Raw genomic sequence first — 21,041 nt, 5'->3', positions numbered from 1 at the left:
GCTCCACTAACCATTGCGAGTGAGGTAGTGTAAAGGGTCAGAAACTGGGTGTGACTCAGCTGTTGCAAAAGACCAACAGCAGATCTTCTATCTAAGGAAACAGAGGAGTGCTGGAATCTCCTATCAGCTCATGGTGAACTTCCACCATTGCACCACTTCCAGAGCTCTGACTGCACTGTTCACAGCAGTCCTATTGTCATTTCAGATTTAAGTCTGCCCCTTTCCAACTGTAAGAACCTTTTGTAGTTCCTATAACCTTTTAAGGAACCAGGCGGTTTTTTGGTGCATTTGGACAAATAGGAACTAGGGGTAAAGGTCATCAGGTCCTATAACTATTTTAGCTCCTACTCCGAGTCTTTTTGGGGTTCTATAGGAACCCTCATGACGTAGGTGTTTGGTGACTGGTAGCGACACCCCTTGCTAGAATTCCACATCTTGAGTCCCCGCCATATTTAAAAAAACCACAGTTGCAGCTACGATGACAACAACAACAGAGCATGCGATAAATGGACCGACGGGGAGGTCAAAGCTCTTCTGACCGTCTACACCACAGACGATATTCAGAGAGGTTTTAAAGGTTTTCAGCGGAATATAAAAATATTCGCAACGATCAGTTCTCAGTTAGAGAACGTGGGGATTCATCATAACGCAAAGCAGCGCACGTAGAAAATTCACACAAGACTACAAATAAATTAAAGACCACGACAACCAGAGTGGGACGATCCGAAAAACCAGAAAATCTCACACCTTGGATCACCAACCTGCCTACTCAGGCTACACCGCAGCAAAGGACCCCTGTGTGAGGCCTCTGGAGGCGATCATCCGCAATGAAAACGCTGCACACTAAGAAGAGTTTGAAGGTTAGTAAACAGGACAAGAAGCGTTAAAGCTTTTGTATAGAACTAAGAGTTGGTCTCAGATACCACCCAAATAGCTGAACTGATCTACTTCACCTCATTTTCATCTTTTTTGTTCATAATATGGTTCTGATCCATGTTTACTTCATCAGAGATGGAGCCGAACAGCATCCTTACAACTGTTGCACTCCTGGACAATTGAGAATTTTTCACTTTAAATTATAATGAAAGGTTGGCTTTATTAGCCATCCTTCATGTTCATAACTTTTTATTCTAAAATGTCCATTAGGCAACTACCAGAACCACCATCAACCACCATCGGCCAGCACCAGCCAGCTGCCAGCACCCTCTGCCACCCTAACCTGGTAAAAAAAAAAGCCATCACATTGTATATACATCTTGTTGAGTGTCACTATATTACAATTCAAAGTATTTTATTATAGCTGCTGTGTGTTAAGTATCTGTCTCCACCCTCCCTGTTTTTCCATGAAATAGAAAAAGGGCTTACACTCTTCTGGCTACTGTGCAGGACAAGCTGTTAGATGCTGAACAGCTGAAGCAAAGTGATGCACACTTCAACATGCAGGTCTTTCAGGAACAGGAACAGAGCCAGCGGCTGTACGGACAGAGCTGAAGCCAGCAGAGGTCTGTGATGGAGGGTCTCTGGGTGTACTGGACAGGATGGCAGGAAAAGCCAAAGTGATATACATCATCATATACGCACATGTAAAAAGTTGTTTCCACTGCTGTATTCACTATAAAAAATAAATGACTTTGTGAAGAGTCAGAAGTTTTCAGTTTTGTCAGATGTAGTTTGGCTACATCTATGAAATATTAGCTAATAAAAATATTAAGCAGTTATTAAATTATTTCCTTTAAGTGGCATGAAGTATTAGTATTGATATTGATGAAACAGTACTAACCAGTGGTTTTGTATCTGAAGGAAACACTTTTGTATCTCCTTTTCCTTGTTTTGAGCTCATTTAATAGATTTTTTTAGACATAGATCTAACATGCATACATGCAGAAAAAAATGAGTACACTGACATTAAAGAAGTCTATAACAATGGTCAGAACAGCAAAAATGTCAAAATAATGTAATTTAATGTGAGGAATACAGTGAAACTCTGAGGCATAATTCTGTAACAAGGCTTTCTGGTATATTCCCATTAAAGACAACAAAAGCCCAAAAAGCATGTCACCAGCCAAACAAAGCCTAAATGGAAATAGGTCTGCTTTCATTTTACTTTCTTTCTTTGGTAATCGCTTGCAGACATGAGGGAAATTGAGAATGAGTGATGCTTGGTGAGCACAAAGGCCCTTTTCCTTGTGCAAATGATCCATTTAGACTTTGCCCTCACTCTGTACTTTCATCAAGTCAACACGGTCACAAAACTCATAAATATATTTTACCAATCCCCATTAGTGATCTATGGCAAAGAACCCTTTGAATTAACTTTTCAAATAATCTCCCCTCTCTTTTATAATCCTACAAAATGAATGATGAAAAACCCAATGTTCTGTCCAGGAAAATATATGTTTTTTGTCATCAGACAATCCAGCCCCCGCTGACTCTCCCAACTTCAATTTGGATGGGCTGGGGGAGGTGTTGAGAGGTCACGTAAAGAGAGATGGAAAGGATAAATGGATGGCTACTGTCATTCTAAAAGCAGATTTCTCATTATAGCCAAGTTAAATCAAACCAAGATGACAATTTAAGGCTGATTAGGGCAACACATTAGAGCAGAGCTGAGATTGTGAAAGGGAGCCCCATCATAAAAACGTAAGAGATGATAGAGTATCTGCTATTTCACGTCAGGATAAATACAACCACTTCGTGATAATGGGATTTGAAGTGCTGTCCCCTAAAACTAAATTATTAGAACTGATCTTCCATTAAATTAAAAAAAGGTCTTTATCAATCAAATTCAGATTGTTTGTGGTTGAAAAGGATGGATGAGCCAAAAACTCCTGAAGGGCCTCTGAGGTTTGGCAAGGTTTCGAAACCAGTAATGAATTCTATTTTACTGCCATGTTTTTAACAATGCTTGCCCTTATACAATTTAAGTGTTTGTAAATATTATCTAACATCTATTCTGTAAAATATCTGTAGATGCTGCAGGGAACAAGATGCTAATCAGGTACAGTCACTGTGAAGCAACACAATCAGTCTCTGCATCTATGAATCCATCCTAAGCTCCACTCCTGCCAGCCTACCTCAAGTAATGTCGTGTTCTGCATCATTGCATTGACAACGTTACCACCACACTAATACCCTACAAAGCCATTCATTCATGTATTGCTTATCTGTCTAACTTCCATCTAATGGGACAGAAAAATGCCTGTACTCCATGTTTTCATAATCTTAGTAAGACAGAATAAAGATGAGATAAACCAGCCAGATGACATCTCACTAGTGGATCTGCTATCACAGGGCATGCCAAATCCATTGCATTTTTATTTTTAAATGACTGGATTATGGAAGACAAAACAAAACAAAATCAGAAAACAGCCTCCATGCTTCTGTGCATTTTCAGTTGGTAAAATATGCAGTTTCTTGTACTATAAAAAGAAGTGATGCAAGCGACTGGTGCACTGGGGAAAGAAAGAAAAATACTGTCCACTAACATATCTCAGTTAAGCAGTTCTAACAATAACTCCCTACAGAATTTCTGTTTTCTATCAGTCATAATCTTTTTTTAGTCTGACTAAAGTGCCACAGACAGCCTGGATTTTGATTACCTTTCGCCCAGCTACTAAGTTATCTTGTTAGCCTTAAATGGAAAAGAGGTGGCATCACAGGATTTCAGTAACAGTGACACAGCTAACAAATGGAAAAGTGAGTGAAAAAGATCCTCGTGAGATTTATATGGTTCAGTTAGGAAAAGATGTGCATGAAGGACTAGAGTAAAAAGAAAGGAAAGTGACAGAACTGCCTGGACAGGATGGAGAATAGCATGGACTGGAAGAGGGGAAGACAAAAAGCATGTGTTTGTCAGATATTTAGAGGAGCAAAGAATCAACACTGGCAGGCCAGTGGGGATGGCTTTCGCTGGGCTCAGAAAAGGATTAAACACCTGGATGTATCTACAGTAATGATCAACACATTTTTTACATTAGTTTTTTTGTTTTTTTTTATCAACAATTGCTCAGCTAATAACAGCAGCTATTCAGGGGCAGGGGACGGGGTGGCAGTGGCCACCTCTGAAATCTGACACATCGGGTGTTACCTCATGATTGACAGGTCAGTAGAGAAGGACAGAAACATCTTTCCAGACTGGTGTTCTGACTTTTCACCCTACCCATCGAGGCGTGCTACCTATGCCTTCTGCACATGCACTCAACATGAAAACATCGTTTCAGTGTGTAGTAAGGACACACCAAGAAATCCACGCTACCCACAAACACATCTCTCAACAGGGTTTATCAGCTGCACCTCATGAAATAAACTAATAACTTAATTTCATATAAGTATTTTATGCATTTTTCTATGAATTATAGGCCTATATTTAAAGTAGTTTTTCATTATTATAAAAGCCTAAAAATAGAAACTTTCATTAATTTACACTGTTGAGGAATCCCCCTGCACAAATATGCTTTATTTCTCTTTATTTTTCTATTTTCTCTTTCTCCAAAGGGATTAATAAAGTATTTCTATTCTATCTATTCTATATAGGCTACAGTAAAAGGTAGCACATTTTTATGGAGTAATTTACAGTCGGATCATCCTACCTTCATAAATATAGGGAACGTACTTTCAGACAGTAGACCAGAACGATCCCCATACTATCACACCAGGATTGAGTCTACCACCACCACCAGAGAGAAGACCAGACTGACCCCCCTACTACCACATCAAGCCCCACACACTGCACCTAAAACAGCCAACTTACATTCTATGGACCGTTTTCAACTTTTTCCAAATATTGCCATCTGATGATCCAGATTATTAATGTCAAGATGTTTTAGTTTTCATGTCTCTCTAATGTGGCCACACATATCACAGCAGTGGATGTGAGTGTATTAGAGAGAGGAGCACATCAAAGGGGTAATGCACCAAAAAATGTGTTTTTGAGCTGTAAACAACACAGAATTACTTAATCATGATGAAAACCATCTATGCTGTTGACAAAATTTATAATTTTTTAAATTTATTCAAATAATGGGATTTTGTGGGTAAAAAGTGGCTCATAACATCTTCTATAGGGTAAAACCAGATTATGTTTTTCATGACATAAAGAGGTTATAATGCAGCATCCATGAAATCATTGGATTCCATGAGATCACAAAATCAATGAAGTTGAGAATCTTGTGATTCTCCACTTCCAGGAATATTGACTCTCTTCCACTTCATCGTCCATGATAAAAACAAACAAAAAAAAAAACAAAAAAAAAAAAACAGACCCCCTGACCATTAATGACATAGCAAGCACAAATCTGCACTGGAGTCTTTTCTTTTGAAAATTACCAGAAGCTTGTACACTGCTCCTGTATCTGATTTCCTGTCTGGCTCTGTCTGAACTGCTGAACTCGACACGTTCTGGATCCATGTTTCGTCAAAAAAGACTTGGTGCGTATGTTTAGTGGAGAGCCTCGACAAGGCTACAGCGCAGATACACATGCACTCGGGGGAAATTGGCTGTAACATAAAAGGACTGATGTAATCTACTAATGCTTGCATGCAGGGATGTCTTTAACACACCTGATTCAACTGCAGTAGATCCAGCTTGTTGGTAAGGTCTGCATATTGACCTAATCATTTAATGTCCGGTGTGTTGGAACCTTTAAAACCTGGAGAACAGTGGCCTTGGAGGACTAGAGTTTGACATCCCTGCTTTAGTGTTTGGGTTTAATAAGCCCCCATCGGTGTTAATGCCACAGCTATTGATTATCTCTTAGTGTGCTGGTTTCTAGAGGGAATAGACGCTTGTCCCGCACTATGTCTCACCAGAAAAATCCTCTCTGAGGCTTTTAATCTCTCAAAACATCTTACCACAACTATTATTTAGTATACGTATGTATTTAACTGGCTGATTATGACTTTTTTTTTATCCAAATATGATTTTCAGACAGCATTCTAAGATATGTGTCAATCATTCAGTGTGGGTTCTGATTGATTGGAGCAATTATTCAGACTAGGACCAATTGTGATTTTCCGAGAGCATTGCGGCTAAATTCGGTCCCACGAGGGCTGCAGTCCTGTAGGTTTTCGTTGTGTCCCTGCTCCAACAGTCAATGAAGTTGTGCACAAGGACTGATTAGTTTGAGTCAGTTGTGAAACCCAGTGCTAGGAGACAGACTGCATGGTTGCTGGTCTGAGTTATTTTCTAAAAAATCAACATGCAGTGCTAATTTGTCCTTTCTGCTGCCAGTATATTTATTGGTACCATAACTTCTAAATAGTCATATTTAGTTAATATATAGTTATAATATATATATATATATATATATATATATATATATATATAGTTTTGTTTCTTTTAACCTATCATTTCACTAATAAGAGCTGAATATGACAGCAATCAGCAGACCTGTCATTAGCAAGATGAAAGTATTTTGTATTTTCATTGTTTGCACATTCTGTCATCCAGCTTAGCTTGGGGGACACAAAATTGGAGGTTACACTTCTGGAGAAATGGTGCTTTTGCTGGAGGTCAGATGCTGCTAAACGTCTTCTTTAAACTATTATATGGGTCTTCTTTAGCATTTAAATAAAGCAAGAAGAATGACCAGTCATAGGTTTTCATTTTTCCTTCTTTCAGTCTAGAAGATCACTGTCATGCCCAAATATTGTTCTTTAGTCGGGTCTCTGGTGAGTGAGAATCTTCTTGACAGCCACTATTTTGTTTTTATTAACAGGGTTCAGTGTGTCATCTTTACAGAATAGGATTTTTCATGGAACCCATGCACAGAGGATAATGTTATGTAGTATAGTTTACAGTGTTTGAGCCATCACAGACCTAGATTTCTACTGCTATCACTGTTTATTTACTCATTTACTTATTAATTCAGTATTTACACTAGATCAGACTAAAAGGAAAAACCTTCTAGACAGTGCTCTACAGGGGGAAGGTCATTGCTGGTCCTACTAGTGGCAATAATGGTTGCTATTTATTCTTTTGCTGTAGCCACATATGTTTTTTTCTATCTATTCTAGATTATTCTGTTTCTATTTAATACTGTTATGTTTTATTTAATCTTTTCTATTTATGTTTTATTGTCACAGGGTGAACTCAGTTCATACAGCTTAAATCTTTCAGATCCAGTCCCTTTCCACTCACTACAGGTGTGCCCCAGGGCTCTATCTTGGGGCTTCTTCTCTTCATCACCTATCTCCTCCCCCTCTGATATATTTTATGCAAATTCATTATCCACTTAAACTGCTTCACAGATGACACCCAACTCTACCTTTCCAGCAAACGAAACTCCACACTCCTACCATCTTCCCTCACCTCTTGCTTATCCAAAATGAAATCTTTCGTCACCTCAAACTTCCTGAAATTGAACAGTATAACAATTGAGCTCCTCCTCATTGGCACAAAATCCTCCTTATCCAAAGTCGACAGCTTCTCTCTTACCATCGACAGCCCCTCAGTCTCTTCTCCCCTCAGGTTACGAGTCTGGAGGTCATCCTCAACAGAACATTGTCATTCCATTCCCACATCCAGAGCCGGCCCGAGGCATAAACGAACTAAGCGCTTGCTTAGGGTCTTGTCACCATTAGAGGGCCTCCTAGAGCAGAGAATGAACCAAGAATTTGATTCAACCGGTGGAGTATAGCCTATAAAAGCTAATTAGCAAACAAGTTAATAACTGGAGGATTGGTTTTACCTGGTAGGTTAGTTAGCTAAGGTTTTTGTGTTTGTAGAATATTGAGCCTTAACTTTGATCAATTTAGTTTTCTCTGCTCTAGGCCGTGTTCTTTAAAAAAAAAAATTCTTTCAAAGACAGCTTTAACAAACATTTAGCAAATTAAAGACGCTGCATTTGTTTGCTAGAAGATAGCAACGTCATCAACGCACAGAACTGTGTTAACGTATTATAGACAAAGATATGTTGTTTGCTGCACAAGTTAGTCATTATGTGAATAAAATGAACAGTCTTTTTACATTAATATGCTCATAAGTTAGATGAAATCTCCCCAGGACCACTGTAATTAGTCCAGGGACAATCCACCTTCTCAGGCTTAGCAGAGACTACAGCATCAGTTGAGGAAAAAACTGTCACTGTATACATTCGATGTTTAGTCAAATTATCCCTAAAAGAGATGCAACCATGTGACAGAGGACTTGTATTTAGAAAAATGCAGATCATTTGAAAAGTTCTCCAACAATTTTGAGTTGTTCCACTGGCGGATTTCTTTTTCTTATAAGTGAAAAGAGTTTTATTTTATTCTAGTATGACTTTTAATATGGATGCTTTTGTTGCTGTTTTTTTGTTTTTTCATCTTAGGTTTATCTTTATCCTCTGCAGAGTAGTCTGCCATCCTCCAGTATGCCTGCTGAGTTAAAAATAACACTAGTTGCTTTTCCATTACAGTATTTCGCAAAATAAAAGCGATATTTTTATCATTTCGATAAAGTGCAATTGTGATTTGCAGGTGTTTCCACTGAATGGTGTTCAGCGCATTAGCCGTTTTTCACATAAAATCTCGTCCCGCGAGACTCCACTTTGAGGGGAATAGAGATGTCTAAGTCTTTGTAAAACTTTTGCATTTTGCCATTGTTTGCTATCAGGGATGACGATTATATTTTTTCTTTAATTATTTGTAAAAAGATTTCTGTCCCTTCCTGCGTCTACTCAGACTGCACCATCTCTATTTCAAAGGAACTGGTCACGTGACCCGCTACGTCAAGTCCGGCGAAGCGTAAATGCGAGAAAAGTGTTTCCATTACACTTTTGCAATATACTTCTATATCGACACGTTTGAAAAACCACTTAATGAGAGTGTAAAACATTTTAGGGGTATTTGAGAGGTTTTCGAGGTATTTCCATTACCGCTTTTTATTACGATATATAGCTTTTGTGCAATTTTAGGGGTAATGGAAACGCACCAATTGACTTTGTAATCACACATTTCACTACAAAAAATTCTGAGATTAATAATTTAGTCCAAAAATGTTGTTTTAATTTCCCTAAAAATCTGTCTTCAGTGGTCACTGAGGTTGATGCCACATCTACATCTTCAGCAACTTCAGTTTTCCCCATGGACCAGTTTACCCAGCTGAGTGACCAGTTTACCAGCTGAGCGACCAGTTTACCAGCTGAGTGACCAGTTTACCAGCGCAGTGACCAGTTTACCAGCGGAGTGACCAGTTTACCAGCTGAGTGACCATTTTTCCTCTCAGACTCATAAAAGACAGCTCGGATATTTGGAGGGACACTGCCTCTAAAGGAGAATTTATTGTTCTCCAGAAGACAATATGGCTGAAGCTTCCACCGACACTATACCTAGAGACACTTAGTCACAGGGAAAGTTCAAGCAGATGTACATCTCTGTATTTACATAATTATTTATAGATTTTTAAAAATATTTTTTATTCTCCATTCCTAGGTATTGAGAATAGGAGGGCTAAGGTCCCGTGGGGCTTCCAGATACAAACTAATAAAAAGATGGTGGCCAACCAGTCAGACATAGTGATCATGGATAACCAGCAAAGGAAAGCCATAATGATAGATGTAGCCATCACCAATGATGGAAATGTCAGGCAAGTACCAAGTACTCAAGGAAGAGCTGAAGAAAGCCTGGAAGGTGAAGGCAACAGTAGTACCAGTGGTCATCAGCACACTGGGGGCCGTGTCCCCCACACTGGAGAAGTGGCTCCAACAGATACCTGGAGAACCATCAGACATCTCCATCCAGAAGAGTGCAGTTCTAGGAACAGCTAAGATACTGTGTAGGACCCTCAAGCTCCCAGGACTCTGGTAGATGAACCGAGCTGGAGATGATCAGCCACCCAGCCTTCCCAGGGAAGATGGGAGGGTGGGTGAGGGAAGAGTTTTATATAAACATACTTTAAGTTGTCATACGCATTTCTTGTGTAAGTATTTTTCTGAATTTCTCATCACAATGTATTCCTGTTATTAAAGAACCTCCAGCATTTCTTCATAATTTAGTAAGTAGTCTTCTGTAGCAGTTGCTCATCTGTTGTTAAGTTGGATTGCTTCTGTCCACTGTATCTTTGTCTGTACTTCCTTATTTTCCACTTTCATTTTTACTTCTCTCCATTACTATCCCTTTTTCTTTCTTCTGTCCCCTCTGGTCAAGTCCAGCAAGATTACACAATTCCATAAAACCAAATAAATATGATAAAACAATATATTTAAACAAATTAATAAAAAAATGAAATTATCAACAGGGGCCCTATACCCATAAAGCTCCTCTTGACAAAGCAAATGTGTTCCACATAACACAGCAGCCAGGACCATCATTCTGTTTGCTATGCTGGACAGAAGAAGTTAAAAAAAAACGTAATCTTCTGTGTAGGCTTGAGCGATACAATCATCTGACACACTGGATAAAAGAAGCACATACTTAACAATGAAAACAGTGTATTCTTGACCAAGTAGCTTGTTTACAAACCTAAACAGCTCAAACCTAACTGCATAAATCAGCCAGAATATCACATTGCCAAAATCTCACAAAGTAGCCATTATGCTTAAACCTAAATAAACACCCAGTGAGAGAATAACTGAATGTAAACATGTGTCCCAAAGAGGGCTTGTCTTATTTGTGGGTCAAGTGACTTAATTTATTTTAATAGCTTAGAAACTAAATTATGTTTCAAGCCATATTTATTGAAATCATAGAACATTCAAAAGAATTTGCAGACTTTAAAGCATCACTGTTGTTTATGTATTACTGGTGTATGTTTGTGATGTGGACCCTGGATGCTGCATTATTTGGTATCAAGTCAAGTACTTTGAACTTTAACCTAGTATTAACAGTGTTAACAGGTAATGGGATAGATGGTATCTGTGTGCATACAAAGACATTGGATGTCCATGTGATGGCCCTGCACTGTTCTGCAAAACAAGAACATGAGTTTTTAAAAATAAAAAACATGTTCCACGCTCCTTAGGTTTCAGCTTAATCCAGTCCAATGACAGACACTGAAGGTATAACTCTAAAAATAATTGTTCATGTTCTAATTTAGGCTCATTGCAAAGCCGTTAGTTTTAATCAGTTTCCCATGTAGTTACATTGTTGTGTAAACTTGTTTTTCATGTGATTGGCTGGCTTAATTAATAGACTTAAACAAGTGTTCTTATTATTTTTCAAAATGCATGTACACTAAAACAGGAGGTAAAACTACTGTTGGCCTTGAGTAATTTCAATCATATCTGTCTCCAGCTATGCAAGGTTAGTGCACATGGTAACATCTCATCAACAATACAAATTTCCCTGCAGTGAGAGAATAATTAGCAATAAATGTGAAACACTTAAGTTGCACATTTAGAACAAATGTTTCAATAAATACAACTTTAAATAAATAAATATGCACTAATCAGCCTCTGTGGTTAACTAGCATACAGCCATTTACAGTCTAATGTTTCAGATATTAAAAACAATTATTCAGAGCATTAATAAAAGTCATATAATGTGGAAATTGTTCAGATATATTTTTTTTAAAAGTTGCTCATACTCTTATGCTCTGTCTCTTGTGTTCTCTGCTTTATATGAATAAAAGATCCAAACAACAAATATAAGATATTTACCAGCAACAGCAGCACACTATGACTCAATGTTTCAACAAAAAGGCTGATTTTGACATGTTATAAAAAATACATTTGATAACGATTGATAGATGTAAATTTGATGTTGCAGTACTATCATAAAACCTATCTGTAAATACATTTTCATGTTTTGACTTGACTAATGCTATGAACCTGCTATGAACCCAACAAAAAACAAAATGAACATGTTTGTGTCTGAAGGACCAAACAGAAGATTTGGTGATAACGGAGCAACCTGACGCAAACCCCCCAACCTGAGCCAACCCTACCCCCCCTAAATAAATCATTATTTAGTCATAAATATATAACAGAAATGATGGATAAATATGGATTATTATGAATTATTACACTCTAAAAAAGCTCTCTGTAATCATTGGGTGAAAACTCCCTCTATAAGCAGTTCTGACTTCCCCAACCTGTCGGTAAAAACAAACCAGGAAGTCATTTGTCACTTGTTTGTTTTGCTCTAAATGCATTTCACCTGTAGTAGTGAAGTAGGACCAAAGAGATTACTGGTTCTAGTCAATAGTCTGTTGTTCTACTTTACTAAGTCATGTCAAACTGAAGATTTTCAAGAAAGTGCAGTTATAAAACCACCAATGTGAAAAAGAGCAGTGGCATGTCTAGAAAAATTTTCACTTGTGAATAAGACTATTTAAAAAAAGGTTTAAAATTTAGGAAATAATAAACTTGTTATTACAACTAAAGAAATAAAGAAACAGCAGCTTCTCTTCGCTTCTCTCTCTCCTTCCACTCTCCATTGGTAGCCTCCTGCTTAAAACATTTTATATAAAAACCTCATGAAAGGAAAAAACTGAAGAGGGAAAAAAAAATTTAAAAACTGACTCAGTGTTTATTCCATTTAATCTTTATTTTAAAAAGATAAGGAGCAACAGAAACAAACTTCTCATGTCTTAAAAGAAAGGTGTCATAGCCTCTGAAATGTTACTGAAAATTTCAGGCCTCTCAGGGTTTCCTGCTCACTGTGACCATGACCGTATCCACACAGAAGGACCAAACCGTGAGGTGCATGCGGGAAAGGCTTGACACTCCCATCTGACTCGAGCCTAATGGGGCGGCAGGGTCATGCTGTTTAATGGCAGTTAGCTAGCTGAGTGACAGCGCTGCACCAGGCCAGAGGCTCAGCTGTCACGGATCGCAGGTGTGCTACTGAGTTATGTGTCATTGTAAGATTCGATAAGGTCGACAACAGACCAGGTTGGAGGAGATGTGTGTGTTTGTGGGTGTAAATGAAGCACGAGGACAAATCTAATCAAAGGACTACTAGCATCCTCAAATAATTTGTTTTGCTCTGATAAAAATTTGTTTGAAAATGAAGCTGATGCAAACAAGTTGATACACATGTAGCACTTGTGAGACAATGGAGCTCACAACAAAGATTAAGGAGTAATTTCAATTCTCGGTTCGACTCTCGGGAAGCAGCAGGGAATTATCTAAACAACACACCGTACCAATATGATGCTTGAACATATACCGGTTTTATATATAAAAGACAATAAAAGACAGTAACACAAATAATTAAGACAATACAATATATGTGGACACTTAATGACTCGGGTTTTTGTTCTTTGTTTGTTCTTTGGCCAACTGTTCACAAAAAAATCTCTTTCACTGCCTGTTCTCAGTGTTCACAAACAACTCAGGCTGATGAGTAGGATTCGCAGTTCAGTTCACTATCAGATGTCTTAAAGGAGGGTTTCCTTTCTGTCCCACACCAACCCAAGAGTAGCAAATTAAATAAAATAGGTCAAAGAAAAAACTAGTCCAAGTCAGTCTAAGTCGGTCAAAAACTTTCACAATAAAATAAATAGCTGCTAGGGCTGGTGCTCACAGATGAGTGACAGTGTTCTTAGTTCTGGCCTACCGCACTGTAGGTCACACAAAGCAAAATCCAGTGATCACAGAAGAGGTGTAGTCCTTTCCATCTGATCCAGGTGGGAGGCTCGCCATCATGACTATCAGAATATCCGCTCCGGAATATACCAATGAGGTCGAGGGGGGTACACAAAAGGAGGGGGAAAAAAAACCTGACCTGCCAATGAGACAGGTTCAGAGAATATCTAATGAAACACTATTGTTTTACAGTGTATTCAGAATATTTTGAATCACAACATGTAATAATATCACTAACAAATTTAAGATGAAAATCTGTAAACAATATTTTTATCAGTGCAACCTGCAAATATATATATCTAACTGCTTCATTTAAATGAATCGAAACATTTTAAAACTTTGACAGCACTAACCGTGTGCAAAACAAATATGCATAAGAGCATTTACACATAAAAACAATGAAAGTGCAAACAACTGCAAGAAAACATCTTAATAACAAATGATGATCCTCACCAATCTCCAAATCACTTGAGCTCAGACACTCAGCACAGCTGCACCCAAGCTAATCGCCAGACTCTAAAATTATAATGAGCACATTTCCACGTTAAACCAATTTATTATTGATTATCCAGTGCTTTGAGCATTTTGATCAGGCTTTACCTTTCAGACGAAGTAAGAGCTGACTCAAACACCGCGCTTCCCGGCGACGTAGCTGCTACGTGTTAGCAACGTGATGCTAAAGCTAACAGTAGCACGCGGGCTAACAACTTTACAGCTATGAAGCTGATTAAACTCACTTTTCGCCACTTTCGAAATCGGCGATCACTCGGCAGCACTGAAGGGTTGGAGGACTTTATCCGAGCTCAAGCACAAAGTTTTCGGGCACTTTTCCATCCGATGGTAAACTTTTTTCTTTCTCACCGTTGTTGCAACGTGATGGTTTCTCATACGCAGCTGAAAATCTACGAGCGCTTCGCGAACCGGAACAGGAAATAGATGGGGGGAGCTACTCGCCTTAAAATTACGAGTAATTTATTTTTAATGTATTTACAATAAAACTATTTTTTTTTATTCCCTTGATGCATCTTCCAAATTTAACTGAACTATTATTAGACATAAAACTTGTATGGGTTACACACAGAATTCCCACAATAAATGACATCAGGTAGAAACTGCACACCAGGGTGAAAAGAGAGCGGACTGAGGAAGAGACTCTGCCTGCCTACATCATGTTGATCCAACCTGCATGACTCACCATTGTGTGCAGTTTAAATGAGAAATGTCAGCTGCAATTATAATGCAAAGCTAACCTTTTGTGGGAGAGATTACTGCATCGATATGTTGTAGCTTGTCATACATGATGACAAAGAATGGTTTATTGACAATTCTGAGTAATTCTGCCCCAGGAAATTGCTTTATCTGTACAGGCTGAATGGAGAATGATACACAATTAAAGTAAAGCTTCTTAAGTGGGCTTAAGTCTAAAGGAGGGAAAAACTTACACTTCAAGTTGCAATTTTACTACTTAAAAAAGTGCATAGTAACATCATTTTAACAAATATTCTCACCGGTAAAGCTCAAAGCTCGAGGAAGGAAACAGTTGCTGACAGATAAAACACTAAACTTCACCTGGATGCCAATAACTGGCTTATTAACAGTGGAATGAGATGCAAATATAGAAATTGATGTTAATGTTTTCCAGCCTTGCTCATGTTCTATTTGCATTTTTTCCATCCATCCATTTTCTTCCGCTTATCTGGAGTCGGGTCGCGGGGGCAGAAAACTCATTTCGGCTGCTTGTATTCGTGATCTCGTTCTTTCGGTCCCTACCCACAGCTCATGGCCATAGGTGAGGGTAGGAACGTAGATCGACCGGTAAATCGAGAGCTTTGCCTTTTGGCTCAGCTCCTTCTTCACCACAACAGACCGATGCAGAGTCCGCATCACTGCAGACACCGCACCGATCCACCTGTCGATCTCCCGCTCCATCCTTTCCTCATTCGTGAACAAAACCCCTAGATACGTAAACTCCTCCACTTGGGGAAGGACCCTGTTGCAGACCGGGAGAGAGCACTCCACCCTTTTCCGGCTGAGGACCATGGTCTCGGACTTGGAGGTGCTGATTCTCATCCCAGCCGCTTCACACTCGCTGCCCACAGGCCAACAAAGCCCGAAAGGTCTCCTTCTTCAGCTTGACGGCATCCCTTACTGCCGGTGTCCACCAACGAGTTCGGGGGTTACCGCCACGACAGGCACCGACAACCTTACGGCCACAGCTGCGGCTCGACAATAGAGGCATGGAACAGAGCCCATTCGGACTCAATGTCCCCCACCTCACCCGGGACATGGTTGAAGCTCTGCCGGAGACGGGAGTTGAAACTCTTTCTGACAGGGGACTCCGCCAGACATTCCCAGCAGACCCTCACAACACGCTTGGGTCTGCCAGGCCTGACCGGCATCCTCCCCCTCCATCTGAGCCAACCCACCACCAGCTGAGTTTTTTTTTTGCATTTTTTCCTCAAGTTGTATTTCTGTGTTTAGCTCTCATGACTACTGCAACGGAAACACCTAATTTCAGTAAATGTATTATGGTGTAATGACGCAATTGTTTGGTCCTTACAAGGTCATAAGTTAATTCATAATTCACAATTTATCTCGAGATAACAGATTATTTAAATGCAGGGTCGTGAGGGGGCTGGCCCTGCTCCTGGTCCATCACAAAACCAACACAGAGACAAACATCCAGTCAGACTCACGCAGTCCTAGCGAAGACTCAAAGCAGCTTTACATGCAAAAACATGACTTTGGACATTAATAAATTATACTGGCTTTTATTGAGTGTGTTTGTGGTCTACTGGGAGCAATGCTGGTTTTCACATTTTGGGTGCAGCTGTCGATGAGGCTGTCAGTGTTCTGGAGGGGTGGGGCGGTGGGGAGGTGGACTGTACTTCAAAATGGATTCCAGTACAGAACAGCTCTGTACTGGGATGCCTCAGTACAGCAATGGATGCAAGCTGACATCAGATGGAGGAACATCCATCACTTATCAATACCTCTGATTTTACTTCTATCGAGTCTGAGAAAAGCGAAAAATGTGATGTCTTTTAATTAAGTTTTACCATAAATCATTCACAGAATTACACATTTACATCACGACTTGCCTCCCTAGATGTTATGGGGTCTATTTTCATAATTAAATTCAGGTGTAACCTGAGTAATCATCTCAACTTGAGAAAAAAAAAACTTTTCACGAGATAATGAGAAAAATAACTCATCTCGAGATAAAGATAAAGTCGAGCCCAGCCGTTCCTGGCTTCTGTGAAAAACACGTGAGTAAAGTGTGGAAACATTGTAATATGGATTACCTGAGGTAAACATATGCTTCCCATGTGGAAAACATGTGAATCATACATGAAGAACATGTAAAAACATGTGGTTTAGGAACACTTTCATGTGGAGCACATGAAAATGTTTCTAAACCATGTGATTCACATGTGGAACATATGTGTGCACATGTTTGCTCCACATGGGGAGCACATGAATTTGACATTATTTATTCCAGACAATCATCTCTGGTTTGGTTTCATCTGTCTAGCAAACATTGTTTCAGTAGTTCTGTGGTTCATTTAGGCTTCTGGGTGCAGTCCATTGCAGTTAAGTTCTCTCTGCTTTTTCATTTACATTTTGTAGATTTCAGGTGGGACATAAAAGGCCAAAACCCAGTTTGTGCGTTTTTTTTTTTTCATCACCTGGTCAATTTTAAGATTTTACTTTTCTTATCTTTCTCAATTTAGAAAGAAAATGTAAAAATACGATACATAGTATACTTTGTAGGTGTTTATTCCATAATATTTTGCACAAACATACAAATCATTTAAAAATTACCTAAAGTTTGCCTTTTTACACCAAGTGCAAATTCTGAAATGTTACTAGAGAAGACGGTAATTACGTCTGTAAGAGAAAACAGAATGAACAGAAAAATAGCTGCGAGTTCACCAGCATGGAAGCTGTCACTCAGAACAGGAGAGCAGCGACGGCTGATCAGTGTGCAGCAGCAGCGTCTCATGCTGCAGAATGAACTGATCAGCATATTAATTTGCCCACATTGAGCAGGTACAGGACTCTGAGTGGAGATTTATTCATAAAATCATGGTTTAATAGCAGTTTGCTTTTGAAGTCTCTGTGTGAAGGAGATTGTTACAAATACAACCATATCCATCTCCATCCTCCCTTCCCTCCTCAGGATGAACAGGATGTGATGCCTTTTACCTCAAAGTGCACATTCTCTTGGACCATGAATTCAGACTGAGGTATGCAGCCCTCCAAAAAAGGGAAGGCTTTTGGGGAAAAGCTCTTTTAGACAGGATTTGTGTCTCACAAAGATGATATCATCAAAACCTTATATCATCACAGCAAATTTAAAGATCAGAAGGAGTTTAATATAAAACCATCCCAATGGGGAGCTAGATATTGTCACACACTGTATTTGGTGGCGAAGACAGTGATGATCATTTTGAGCCACATTGTAACCAGAATTCACAAGTAAATAAAACCACATGTTTACAAGCCTCTGATGCATGTGTGTGCACATGACTTGCACGTTGCAGCGAAGACCAGACTTTTACAGAATGTACCACTATCAGTCCGACAAGCTCGTCTAACTGAAGAAAGTTCTTTTCTTGAGGTTGTGGAAGGTTATTGTAATTAGAGGGCGATGTGCAAGAACACCACACAGAACTGTTTGGCAGCTAGCATAAACCTAAATTACCTGATGCTGCTTCAGTAAGCTAATCAGTGTTTTCTGCAGCAGCTAATGAAGGTGTCTTTCAGAGTCTTCTCTCGTGCTGATTGCCAATCAGATAAGTCATGAGAGACTAGTATGTTCTGATACTTAAAGCTAAGAAGCAAATACCTCAGTTGCTTTCTTCTTCTTCTTCTTCTTCTTCTTCCTTTAAATCTTTTTTTCATGTAATGGTGTTTATATTAGACCTGGACTCAAAGAGTATCATACTAGCTCAAGTAAGTATTATTTGCTTTATACAGGAAAACTTACTAGTAGTAAGACTCAGTTATTAGCTGTCAGCAAAATCATGTCTTTAACACAATAATAGCCAAGACGGTCATTATGACTGTTTTAATATTTGCATGTTCAATAACTTTTTCAAATAAAATATGAAGCCCTGCTGGTTGCTGAATTTTTCTGAAAAAAGTGAATTTTTTAAAACCAATTTTAATATTTAGTATGTGACGAAAAGAGAAAATCTAATCATTTCTACCCATCTCATCCACAGGTGGTCATTTTGACCACAGCTGATTTATCGCTGTTCTAGTTTCAATTTCCTGATGTTCTGGATCAGATAATGTGACAGGATTCTGAAAAAGGTGGTATGCAGAGAAGGATCCTTACTGTGTTTTACAGTATAACAGGACCTTGAAGGAATAAACATCCACATCATTATCAAGAAGTGGGCTGAAACCCAAACAGCTGAAATGGATTTCTACAGCTGGCAGAGGAATATCTAGCTGAGTTTATAAAAGAAATAGCCAGCAAAGCAGGTGGAACAACGTGGACTGTAGCACAGTCTACAAGTTGCAGCTGACTTCTGAAAGGAGGTGTTGCCAGGTACCGAGAAACTGGAAAAAAAAACAACTCAGAAACCATCAGCTCATCCTGCAAAGCCGTGTGTGGGTTCTGCAGCAGGATCAGAGATGTGGTGTCTGGCCGAGACTTGTTGGGAATAGTTGTTTTAGACTCATAATAAATGGTATAGATGTCATAATATAAATATTCATGCCTTCATATAGCCTAACTCTTACTTTTGTCACATTTTTACGTCGCATATTCTCTCTCACTTCAGGCTTATCCACCCCTATTCTGTTTTTTACAAATATTCAGGCGGTGCAAATTGAAGTTTAGATTTTGTTTATCGGGCAGCCACTTTGTTTTCTAAAACATCATTTGATTATAATTAATATTATTTAAGCTAGAAACATATAAAGGGAATTAAGGGACATTTAAATGTACTGGTCAAAATTACTATTGGTGGTCATTTTAGTAGTTATAGAATCTAGTGTTAAAGGGGCAATTAGGAAATTCATTTCTAGATTGAATGAATTAAAAAATGTCTATGTGAAGAACTAGAGGTGTAATTTCATCTGGAGTAAAGCATGATGGCACACACCGTCTCTCTAGCCCCATGTTTACCAGTCGGTCTGCTTTGTGTATGTTAATGCCCCCGGCCCTCCCTCCCTATAAAAGGCTACAGCCAGCGATTGCGTATATTTTCTAGTGAAATGGCACAAAACGTTCACCAGGATCCGACATTACTTCTAAAGAAAAAAATAACTGTTGTTGGTGAATACATTATTGGATAAAAAAAAGGGATATCCTCTGGATTAACACTGGCCTTTTATTTCCAAGGTGGAGAGCTCTGCGAGAGCTAAAGAGGCTGCAGTTTGAGTCGGAGCTCGCTCTTCTCCTGGACAGTAATTAACAGCATAAACGTTATAAGTTACTTACATCCTTACCCAACACATTCCAGAAAATGGAGATGTTGTTTTTCTCAGTGTTTTTGCCCTCATTCGTTTGCAGATGAAGTGAGTTGGGGGTGAGGTGAAGTCTTAAGAGAAAAGAATTTAATGAAACACATGGGATAAATGTGCAGGATGGTGTGCTCTGAATGGCATGACATGTGTTTAACAAAACTGAACCTAAATCCAAAGCATACTGATTGTTTCTTGATCTTAGGGTTTTGATTTAATGGTTTTAAGCTAGGTACACACATACAGATTATCGGGCTGTTTTTGTCCCAATTTTCCTCCTTCCCGACCAAGGACTTCAGTCTTATGAGATTATCCTATAAGATTATCACTTGGACTGAGGTGTCTTGAAATCGAATTTGTCCGGACATTCGGCTCCGAAATGGGTTTTATTGAACATGTTCAATATTCACAACCAAAGCTTTTCATGTGTGTGTGGAAAGTCAACAACTCCTGAGTTGTGACTCTGTGGATTGTGACATTGAACGGAATGTAGCAAAATCGTTGTGTGTGTGCTTCTGTGCTGGGGACATCACACACAGTACGATCAAAACTGTTAAATGCCTGATTTTTTATCTTCATGTGTGAGGTCTCTAACAGATAAAAAAAAATCTCTTCAGATTTAGAAAATCCTTATGTGTATCAGCGTTTAGTCTTGTCATGTTAATTCCCCTTGTGTATTATGTTTTGCTTTCTGCTTCCTTTTTGTTTGAACACCTAGTTTGATTTGCTAAATTTGCCTCACCTGTTCCTTATTAGTCCCTCAGTGTATTTATACCCCTGGGTTGTCTTTGGTCAGATGACCTGTTGTGTTTCCCTGTTGTGTCTCCTTTGTTTGGCCTCATAAGTGTTTTGTTATTCCAACCTTTATTCCTGCACCCATCTTCCTCTTTCCTTCTCCGTTCTGCATTTGGGTTCACTTACTCCTCAAATCATGAGAGATTGGACCAAAACTGACTGGATAGACAAGGTGTAGCCTAATAAGTAGATTTTTGATTTTTGACTAAGGAGACAAATTTTAAATAAAATATTGAGCAGATTTTGATGATGTGC

The 21,041-nt window shown here is 38.9% G+C and overlaps 2 long non-coding RNA genes across 2 annotated transcripts; both read right to left on the bottom strand.

The window, feature by feature from the left end:
• Positions 1 to 486: 486 nt before the first annotated feature.
• LOC121653587 lies at positions 487 to 18,227 on the bottom strand. Its single transcript, XR_006012821.1, has 3 exons — positions 18,217 to 18,227; positions 11,980 to 11,982; positions 487 to 740 (listed from the first exon to the last, which is right to left on the bottom strand). It is a non-coding gene; the product is annotated as an uncharacterized LOC121653587 (long non-coding RNA).
• Positions 12,504 to 14,510, bottom strand: LOC121653586. Its single transcript, XR_006012820.1, has 3 exons — positions 14,109 to 14,510; positions 13,962 to 14,024; positions 12,504 to 13,647 (listed from the first exon to the last, which is right to left on the bottom strand). It is a non-coding gene; the product is annotated as an uncharacterized LOC121653586 (long non-coding RNA).
• Positions 18,228 to 21,041: the final 2,814 nt, after the last annotated feature.

This window comes from Melanotaenia boesemani, chromosome 14 (assembly GCF_017639745.1).
Source record: "Melanotaenia boesemani isolate fMelBoe1 chromosome 14, fMelBoe1.pri, whole genome shotgun sequence".
Classification (NCBI taxonomy): domain Eukaryota; kingdom Metazoa; phylum Chordata; class Actinopteri; order Atheriniformes; family Melanotaeniidae; genus Melanotaenia; species Melanotaenia boesemani.
This window is presented reverse-complemented; position numbering and strand designations above follow the sequence as displayed.